The 8,129-nt window shown below is 38.7% G+C and overlaps 19 non-coding genes across 19 annotated transcripts; all 19 read left to right on the forward strand.

The window, feature by feature from the left end:
• Positions 1-4,957: 4,957 nt before the first annotated feature.
• Trnag-gcc (transfer RNA glycine (anticodon GCC)) lies at positions 4,958-5,028 on the forward strand. Its single transcript has one exon. It is a non-coding gene; the product is annotated as a tRNA-Gly (tRNA).
• A 74-nt stretch (positions 5,029-5,102) lies between these two features.
• On the forward strand, positions 5,103-5,173 carry Trnag-gcc (transfer RNA glycine (anticodon GCC)). The gene has a single exon. It is a non-coding gene; the product is annotated as a tRNA-Gly (tRNA).
• Positions 5,174-5,247: 74 nt separating this feature from the next.
• On the forward strand, positions 5,248-5,318 carry Trnag-gcc (transfer RNA glycine (anticodon GCC)). The gene has a single exon. It is a non-coding gene; the product is annotated as a tRNA-Gly (tRNA).
• A 206-nt stretch (positions 5,319-5,524) lies between these two features.
• Trnag-gcc (transfer RNA glycine (anticodon GCC)) lies at positions 5,525-5,595 on the forward strand. Its single transcript has one exon. It is a non-coding gene; the product is annotated as a tRNA-Gly (tRNA).
• Positions 5,596-5,669: 74 nt separating this feature from the next.
• Trnag-gcc (transfer RNA glycine (anticodon GCC)) lies at positions 5,670-5,740 on the forward strand. Its single transcript has one exon. It is a non-coding gene; the product is annotated as a tRNA-Gly (tRNA).
• Positions 5,741-5,814: 74 nt separating this feature from the next.
• Trnag-gcc (transfer RNA glycine (anticodon GCC)) lies at positions 5,815-5,885 on the forward strand. Its single transcript has one exon. It is a non-coding gene; the product is annotated as a tRNA-Gly (tRNA).
• A 74-nt stretch (positions 5,886-5,959) lies between these two features.
• On the forward strand, positions 5,960-6,030 carry Trnag-gcc (transfer RNA glycine (anticodon GCC)). Its single transcript has one exon. It is a non-coding gene; the product is annotated as a tRNA-Gly (tRNA).
• Positions 6,031-6,104: 74 nt separating this feature from the next.
• Trnag-gcc (transfer RNA glycine (anticodon GCC)) lies at positions 6,105-6,175 on the forward strand. The gene has a single exon. It is a non-coding gene; the product is annotated as a tRNA-Gly (tRNA).
• A 74-nt stretch (positions 6,176-6,249) lies between these two features.
• On the forward strand, positions 6,250-6,320 carry Trnag-gcc (transfer RNA glycine (anticodon GCC)). Its single transcript has one exon. It is a non-coding gene; the product is annotated as a tRNA-Gly (tRNA).
• A 74-nt stretch (positions 6,321-6,394) lies between these two features.
• Positions 6,395-6,465, forward strand: Trnag-gcc (transfer RNA glycine (anticodon GCC)). The gene has a single exon. It is a non-coding gene; the product is annotated as a tRNA-Gly (tRNA).
• Positions 6,466-6,539: 74 nt separating this feature from the next.
• Trnag-gcc (transfer RNA glycine (anticodon GCC)) lies at positions 6,540-6,610 on the forward strand. The gene has a single exon. It is a non-coding gene; the product is annotated as a tRNA-Gly (tRNA).
• Positions 6,611-6,684: 74 nt separating this feature from the next.
• Positions 6,685-6,755, forward strand: Trnag-gcc (transfer RNA glycine (anticodon GCC)). The gene has a single exon. It is a non-coding gene; the product is annotated as a tRNA-Gly (tRNA).
• Positions 6,756-6,829: 74 nt separating this feature from the next.
• On the forward strand, positions 6,830-6,900 carry Trnag-gcc (transfer RNA glycine (anticodon GCC)). The gene has a single exon. It is a non-coding gene; the product is annotated as a tRNA-Gly (tRNA).
• A 74-nt stretch (positions 6,901-6,974) lies between these two features.
• Positions 6,975-7,045, forward strand: Trnag-gcc (transfer RNA glycine (anticodon GCC)). The gene has a single exon. It is a non-coding gene; the product is annotated as a tRNA-Gly (tRNA).
• A 206-nt stretch (positions 7,046-7,251) lies between these two features.
• Trnag-gcc (transfer RNA glycine (anticodon GCC)) lies at positions 7,252-7,322 on the forward strand. The gene has a single exon. It is a non-coding gene; the product is annotated as a tRNA-Gly (tRNA).
• Positions 7,323-7,396: 74 nt separating this feature from the next.
• Positions 7,397-7,467, forward strand: Trnag-gcc (transfer RNA glycine (anticodon GCC)). The gene has a single exon. It is a non-coding gene; the product is annotated as a tRNA-Gly (tRNA).
• A 74-nt stretch (positions 7,468-7,541) lies between these two features.
• Trnag-gcc (transfer RNA glycine (anticodon GCC)) lies at positions 7,542-7,612 on the forward strand. The gene has a single exon. It is a non-coding gene; the product is annotated as a tRNA-Gly (tRNA).
• Positions 7,613-7,686: 74 nt separating this feature from the next.
• Trnag-gcc (transfer RNA glycine (anticodon GCC)) lies at positions 7,687-7,757 on the forward strand. Its single transcript has one exon. It is a non-coding gene; the product is annotated as a tRNA-Gly (tRNA).
• Positions 7,758-7,831: 74 nt separating this feature from the next.
• Positions 7,832-7,902, forward strand: Trnag-gcc (transfer RNA glycine (anticodon GCC)). Its single transcript has one exon. It is a non-coding gene; the product is annotated as a tRNA-Gly (tRNA).
• The last annotated feature ends 227 nt before the right edge of the window (positions 7,903-8,129 follow it).

The raw sequence follows: 8,129 nt of genomic DNA on the forward strand, positions 1-8,129 counted from the left end.
TTTTTACCTTTTTAAAAATGATAGGCTTCTTCTATTTTATATGAGTATTGTTCATCCTCTTTTAATGCTTCAAATCTTTACAACAGTTTTTTCTTCTCTAGAACAGAGGTTTTGAATAACCTTTTAAAATGTGACCATGTACCTTTTTAATGAACCATATGTATGCATTTACCTTATGGTTGGCGCTGCATAATCAAAAATGGTTTTAGCGCCAGTAAACTTCATCAAACTCAAACTCCTAAATAACACTGACATGAGAACTGTTACTAAACGAATCTCACAGTTTTGAATATTGATCTAATGGCACCATATCAGGAAGGACGACACTAAAATCAACATCTCTCTCTCCTCCATAACTGAGGACTATTACTGAACGAATGAGAAGGGAATATATGGGGATTGTTATCAAATGAATGAGGAGGGAATGTATTCAGATTATTATCTAATGAATGAGGTGGGAACAAGGACGACATAGAGTCCACCCTAATCTTTCTATCACTTTAAGATGAGGATTATTATTATATGAATCTCAAAGTTCGAACGAATAGAGTTGAAATGGCAAAAGACTTTCTACAGGATGAAAGAAAGATTTAAAGAAAATATTCTTCTTTTAATGACCAAATAACGTGACTTCAGGTTGAATACTGAGATCAATGAATTCCACATTCTGCTTTTTTTCCAGCTTCTCCTTGATATAGAATACCAAAATAACGCTACTGAATAAAAATTAAAGTACAAAGTTATCTCTAAAATGGTACAACACAATTCGGCAATTCTTAAAAATAATTGTATGCTAACATTAATTCCAAGTAAATTAATTACGAATATTAATTTGCTAGTAATTATGAATTAGAGAAGTGACATAATAAATCAGATCATCTTTATAGTCAAATCACGATCTTCTGACTCAATAATACCAAGCCAGTTTTATTTTTGAATTCCTTGCACATTTAACAGAGGTGAAAAGCTATCATGCTGCAGTACAGTGTACGACAGCGTACAATTAGATGTCAGTTGATATGAATACTGTTCATTTTCGGATTTTAAAACACTTCGCGTTTTTGCGCATGCGTCAGGATGTATTTATTTAGTCAAAGTAAAGGCGAGAGGAAAGATGAAAGAAATATATATTTACATTTAACAATAAGGTGAACTCGGATTATACTCGAATTTAGAATGTGTAAAAATTGCAAATAACTCATAATATTGCGGGAAGAAGATACTAATTCACAATAAAATACTTTTGAGCAATTTTTATTTACTGTCAGGGGATCTAAAAATTAAATTAATTGTTGAATAAATAAAAAATTTCTGTCCTTAAAATTTGGTAATTTACTTTTTTACAAGATAATATACTTGAAATATTCTGTTTAGTCAAAATACTTCCTTTAGTTAGTTTTTTTTTAATTTTTTGATAGATTTTTGAGAATAACAACGATTAATAATCTCAGCCTTATTTAATGATATTATATAAAATATTTTTCGTGTCAACTCTGCAATTTTTTTGCATTCTAAACCACTATTGAACTAGCCGTATAAAAAATGAATACACAATTTTGAATTACAATAAAGTAATGCGATCAGAAACGACGCGGCATTCACAAACACGTGGAAAAAATAGAACGGAAAAGTATCTAATGGGGAGGATGAAGAACTCCGGAATTACCTCATCCGCGCCTCATCTTTTAGCAAGATAAAATCGTCGAAAAGTGGCAATCTCGGGATATTGAAAGGAGCAGTAATTACATTTTTCTATATCTCTGTCAAGTTAGTTATATTGTTTCCGTATCAAAATGGTAATGATTGAACTTTTGAATGATTTAATCAGTTATATTCAATGTAGGCAACTTTATTTCTAATCTATTTTTATCTGAATAGATTTTAATTTCGTTTACACGTGCTAAACAAGAATTCATAATTTAAAAAATACCTAGAGAACACATAATTAAATATTCCTCATAAGAAAACACGAAAAAGCATAAAACATTAAGAGCACAACCAACAGTATCCAGAAATATCGTTGAAAAATTCATTCCACATGCAAAATTAGGCACAAACCTCGCATAAAAATTCGGAAAAGAAATGAATCCAGTAAAGCCTGACGCATAGAACTTTCAACATGGAAAATAATTCGGGCAAACTAATGCTCTCCCACTGGAAAAAAAAATAGATCCATTCTCTCCACATATTTCCAGTGAGTCTCACGACACAAAAATTGGACTGAAAAATACCCGTCAAGGCTCATCTATTACAGAAGCGAACGCCAGCTTATTGGCATTAAAGGCAGACATGGGCATGAAATGTTAATAAGCGAGAATTATTAATGATTCTGCAGCCAACGGACGAGTAATGAGAATTAATAAGTACCAGAGGTGGGGAGACAAACTTTCAAGACACACGACTAATGACAAAATCATTAAACAATTTTTGGTCGTCCCAGATAAAGGTTGGAAAAGACGTTGGCTGGTGCAATATTTACTTCTTGGATCCGTTTTAAAACCCTGATAATAATTATTGGTAGACTTTTGGTCCTTCATTAATTAACTCTAATTTATCCTTAAAGGCAGCGGTGCTTTGAGCCCCAAGATTGAAAGGAACCGTTTGTTAAGCAAGAGGAGATACTTGTTGGGGGAAGCATCGGCTAAAATAAATGCCCTTTCGGAATTAGTAAGTTAATGAAACTGATTGATGTTTTGGTGTGGTTCGCTGAGTCTCCGTAATGGGTTATATTTTTCAAAGGAATTATTTCCCGAATTGTTGGATTGAAATTGTTAAGGGCATTACTTCTAGGTGGTAATTTTCAGAGGTTTGCATTTGAAACATGTTTCTATCGGCATCAAATTTATTATGATTTTATCCAATCATATTACACACTTTTCTAAGATCTAATAGATTTAACGTCCGAAGCTATTCGGAAGCTACACGTTTTTAGACCGACCTATAATTTTTAATAGTTAATATCATATTCCTTCGTAAAAATAAAGTTAATTTGAGTAGAAATTCATAAGAAAGGAAATCTAAAATTCATGTATGTTATCTTTTGTTTTTATCAGATGCAACCACAGGTAGACACAAGTTTATCTGTCCGATTTTTTTTTTGTTAAACTTTTAAAATGGAATGCATTTTATTAAAATATTATCTTGGAAGTATGAAGTTAATGAAATCAGACTACGACAAATTACTGCCCATGCAAGGTAAAAAACATTTAAATTGTGAAATAAAAATGGAAATAGAAACTCTATTTTGAAGTTAACATCCAAAGAATGCATTTTATTTCTTTATTTTAACATTAGCACGTATTTTAATAGTTTGTTTGAACAATGGAAATTGATTGAATTTTAATCTAACAATCATACAGAAATTAAATTGGCATCATTAAAAATGTAGTTATCTAAGAATTAGCTCAAATAAAAATTCTTTTTATGATGTGATGATTCCAGAAAATATAGCTGAAAATCTTAATTTTTAATTAACATATTTCACTTCTTTTTGACACCGCAATGGAAAACTTGGAAAGAAATGGTATTCTTTTTGTACTGAAAAGTAAAAAGACTTAATTTCACCAAGGTTAAACAAAAAATTATGATTTGTACAAAAGTATGTATATATATATCCCTCAATTGAATTTAAATCCTAAAAAACAAAATTGCTGACTCCATGGTACCCACTCCGGGAACGAAGGGCTAAAAATCCTTAACATAGGCTCAGCCTTTTAAAAGATACCAAAGATTCCCTTTTCTAAGTCGACACGTGGAAAATAAATCCCTAAAAGAATCTCATAGTAAAATCACTAAAGCAAGAAATTTTTCTTTACGTTTGTGTCACAATGTAGACTGACGCATTTTCTTATCGCTTGCCCCTTATACATAATAAGCCTCCCATATAAAATAAATTGAAGTTCATTTCGAAAGTTTCTTCTTGTTGGTCATGTAATTGCAAAATTATGTTTACATCCACACTTCCACCTACCTAAACACTCACACTCACTCACACACACACATACGCGCACTCATACACATACATTCATACATATATACACACACGCTCGCGCACGCGCACGGAGAGAGAGAGAGAATAAAAAATTCATTTTTCCTTTCAGACCTCTGAGATCTTTGCCTATTTAAGGTAATACTTTGAAGTAAGTGGTTTTGGAAATAAACATTCATTTTGAAAAGGTCACCATGTGGTCAATTAGTGGGGACAACATCTGAGACAACACTGTCATCTAAACTTCCACCACAGTTTAGTGAGAAGGTGTTAAATCACTTAACACATTTCACGCGCGCCAGATTTACATGCAGTCCTTTCAAAGAGTATTCCGGTTCACTATATGCATATAAACTAAATATGCATAGTAAAACTGTAAATATCTGTCGCTGTAAAAAATATGCTCTTTATAAGTATATAAAATATTTCTCTGTGCAGGGGGTCGCTCCCATATATAAAATAACAAAAACTTATTAATTGCTGTAATTAAATTAATAATTAATTGTCATAACATAACAATAAAATAAGCCATTAAATAACGGAATGCATAAATAATAGCAATAAAGTTCTTCAATTTTGTTTCAACGTTAGTAACCGACTAATATCCTCTAACAACAACAAGAAATAAGACAAATAATGGTTAATAGTGTTCTATCAACTTCAGAATTCATAAAGGCATCCAGATCAGTCAATAAACTTTTTTAGAATACGATTTAAAACCATTTTAACAACTTGTAATAGTTACTATTTCATGTTCCCACTGAAGGAATTCCAATGCAAATTTAAATATCAAATATTATAGGAATCACATTAAAATTAAAATTTACAGAAAAAAAATATTAATTGGCGTGAATTCCGATTTAAAGAAGCAGAAAATTTAAATTTCATGTTTCACCAATGCTAACTTTGACTGACGAATGACAGATGAAGTAAATGGCTGAAAGCGACTAAACGGTTTAAAAAGTCGAAGCATCGGTGGTTCAGTGGTAGAATGCTCGCCTGCCACGCGGGCGGCCCGGGTTCGATTCCCGGCCAATGCAGTCGCATTTCATTTTCTTATACAGAACGGCAAAATATGAAATTCATACTGCTTTTGAAGAAGAGTCGTTTCGAGGCATCGGTGGTTCAGTGGTAGAATGCTCGCCTGCCACGTGGGCGGCCCGGGTTCGATTCCCGGCCGATGCATTCGCATTTCATTTTCTTATACAGAACGGCAAAATATGGAATTCATACTGCTTTTGAAGAAGAGTCGTTTCGAGGCATCGGTGGTTCAGTGGTAGAATGTTCGCCTGCCACGCGGGCGGCCCGGGTTCGGTTCCCGGCCGATGCAGTCGCATTTCATTTTCTTATACAGAACGGCAAAATATGGAATTCATACTTCTTTTGAAGAAGAGTCGTTTCGAGGCATCGGTGGTTCAGTGGTAGAATGCTGGGCGGCCCGGGTTCGATTCCCGGTCGATTCAGTCGAAATCATTTTCTTATACAGAACGGCAAAATATGAAATTCATACTGCTTTTGAAGAAGAGTCGCTTCGAGGCATCGGAGGTTCAGTGGTAGAATGCTCACCTGCCACGAGGGCGGCCCGGGTTCGATTCCCGGTCGATGCAGTCGCATTTCATTTTCTTATACAGAACGGCAAAATATGAAATTCATACTGCTTTTGAAGAAGAGTCGCTTCGAGGCATCGGTGGTTCAGTGGTAGAATGCTCGCCTGCCACGCGGGCGGCCGGGGTTCGATTCCCGGTCGATGCAGTCGCGTTTCATTTTCTTATACAGAACGGCAAAATATGGAATTCATACTGCTTTTGAAGAACAGTCGTTTCGAGGCATCGGTGGTTCAGTGGTAGAATGCTCGCCTGCCACGCGGGCGGCCGGGGTTCGATTCCCGGTCGATGCAGTCGCATTTCATTTTCTTATACAGAACGGCAAAATATGGAATTCATACTGCTTTTGAAGAAGAGTCGTTTCGAGGCATCGGTGGTTCAGTGGTAGAATGTTCGCCTGCCACGCGGGCGGCCCGGGTTCGATTCCCGGCCGATGCATTCGCATTTCATTTTCTTATACAGAACGGCAAAATATGAAATTCATACTGCTTTTGAAGAAGAGTCGTTTCGAGGCATCGGTGGTTCAGTGGTAGAATGCTCGCCTGCCACGCGGGCGGCCCGGGTTCGGTTCCCGGCCGATGCAGTCGCATTTCATTTTCTTATACAGAACGGCAAAATATGAAATTCATACTGCTTTTGAAGAAGAGTCGTTTCGAGGCATCGGTGGTTCAGTGGTAGAATGCTCGCCTGCCACGCGGGCGGCCCGGGTTTGATTCCCGGCCCATGCAGTCGCATTTCATTTTCTTATACAGAACGGCAAAATATGGAATTCATACTGCTTTTGAAGAAGAGTCGTTTCGAGGCATCGGTGGTTCAGTGGTAGAATGCTCGCCTGCCACGCGGGCGGCCCGGGTTCGATTCCCGGCCGATGCAGTCGCATTTCATTTTCTTATACAGAACGGCAAAATATGGAATTCATACTGCTTTTGAAGAAGAGTCGTTTCGAAGCATCGGTGGTTCAGTGGTAGAATGCTCGCCTGCCACGCGGGCGGCCCGGGTTCGATTCCCGGCCCATGCAGTCGCATTTCATTTTCTTATACAGAACGGCAAAATATGGAATTCATACTGCTTTTGAAGAAGAGTCGTTTCGAGGCATCGGTGGTTCAGTGGTAGAATGCTCGCCTGCCACGCGGGCGGCCCGGGTTCGATTCCCGGCCGATGCAGTCGCATTTCGTTTTCTTATACAGAACGGCAAAATATGGAATTCATACTGCTTTTGAAGAAGAGTCGTTTCGAGGCATCGGTGGTTCAGTGGTAGAATGCTCGCCTGCCACGCGGGCGGCCCGGGTTCGATTCCCGGCCGATGCATTCGCATTTCATTTTCTTATACAGAACGGCAAAATATGGAATTCATACTGCTTTTGAAGAAGAGTCGTTTCGAGGCATCGGTGGTTCAGTGGTAGAATGTTCGCCTGCCACGCGGGCGGCCCGGGTTCGGTTCCCGGCCGATGCAGTCGCATTTCATTTTCTTATACAGAACGGCAAAATATGGAATTCATACTTCTTTTGAAGAAGAGTCGTTTCGAGGCATCGGTGGTTCAGTGGTAGAATGCTGGGCGGCCCGGGTTCGATTCCCGGTCGATTCAGTCGAAATCATTTTCTTATACAGAACGGCAAAATATGAAATTCATACTGCTTTTGAAGAAGAGTCGCTTCGAAGCATCGGTGGTTCAGTGGTAGAATGCTCGCCTGCCACGCGGGCGGCCCGGGTTCGATTCCCGGCCCATGCAGTCGCATTTCATTTTCTTATACAGAACGGCAAAATATGGAATTCATACTGCTTTTGAAGAAGAGTCGTTTCGAGGCATCGGTGGTTCAGTGGTAGAATGCTCGCCTGCCACGCGGGCGGCCCGGGTTCGATTCCCGGCCGATGCAGTCGCATTTCGTTTTCTTATACAGAACGGCAAAATATGGAATTCATACTGCTTTTGAAGAAGAGTCGTTTCGAGGCATCGGTGGTTCAGTGGTAGAATGCTCGCCTGCCACGCGGGCGGCCCGTGTTCGATTCCCGGCCGATGCAGTCGCATTTCGTTTTCTTATACAGAACGGCAAAATATGGAATTCATACTGCTTTTGAAGAAGAGTCGTTTCGAGGCATCGGTGGTTAAGTGGTAGAATGTTCGCCTGCCACGCGGGCGGCCCGGGTTCGATTCCCGGCCGATTCAGTCGCATTTCATTTTCTTATACAGAACGGCAAAATATGGAATTCATACTGCTTTTGAAGAAAAGTCGTTTCGAGGCATCGGTGGTTCCGTGGTAGAATGCTCGCCTGCCAAGCGGGTGGCCCGGGTTCGATTCCCGGCCGATGCAATCGCAGTTCATTTTATTATACAGAACGGCAAAATATGGAATTCATACTGCTTTTGAAGAAGAGACGTTTCGAGGCATCGGTGGTTAAGTGGTAGAATGTTCGCCTGCCACGCGGGCGGCCCGGGTTCGATTCCAGGCTTGTGCAGTCGCATTTCATTTTCTTATACAGAACGGCAAAATATGGAATACATACTACTTTTGAAGAAGAGTCATTGTTAAATATCTGT

Source organism: Argiope bruennichi, chromosome 10, assembly GCF_947563725.1.
Source record: "Argiope bruennichi chromosome 10, qqArgBrue1.1, whole genome shotgun sequence".
Lineage (NCBI taxonomy): Eukaryota > Metazoa > Arthropoda > Arachnida > Araneae > Araneidae > Argiope > Argiope bruennichi.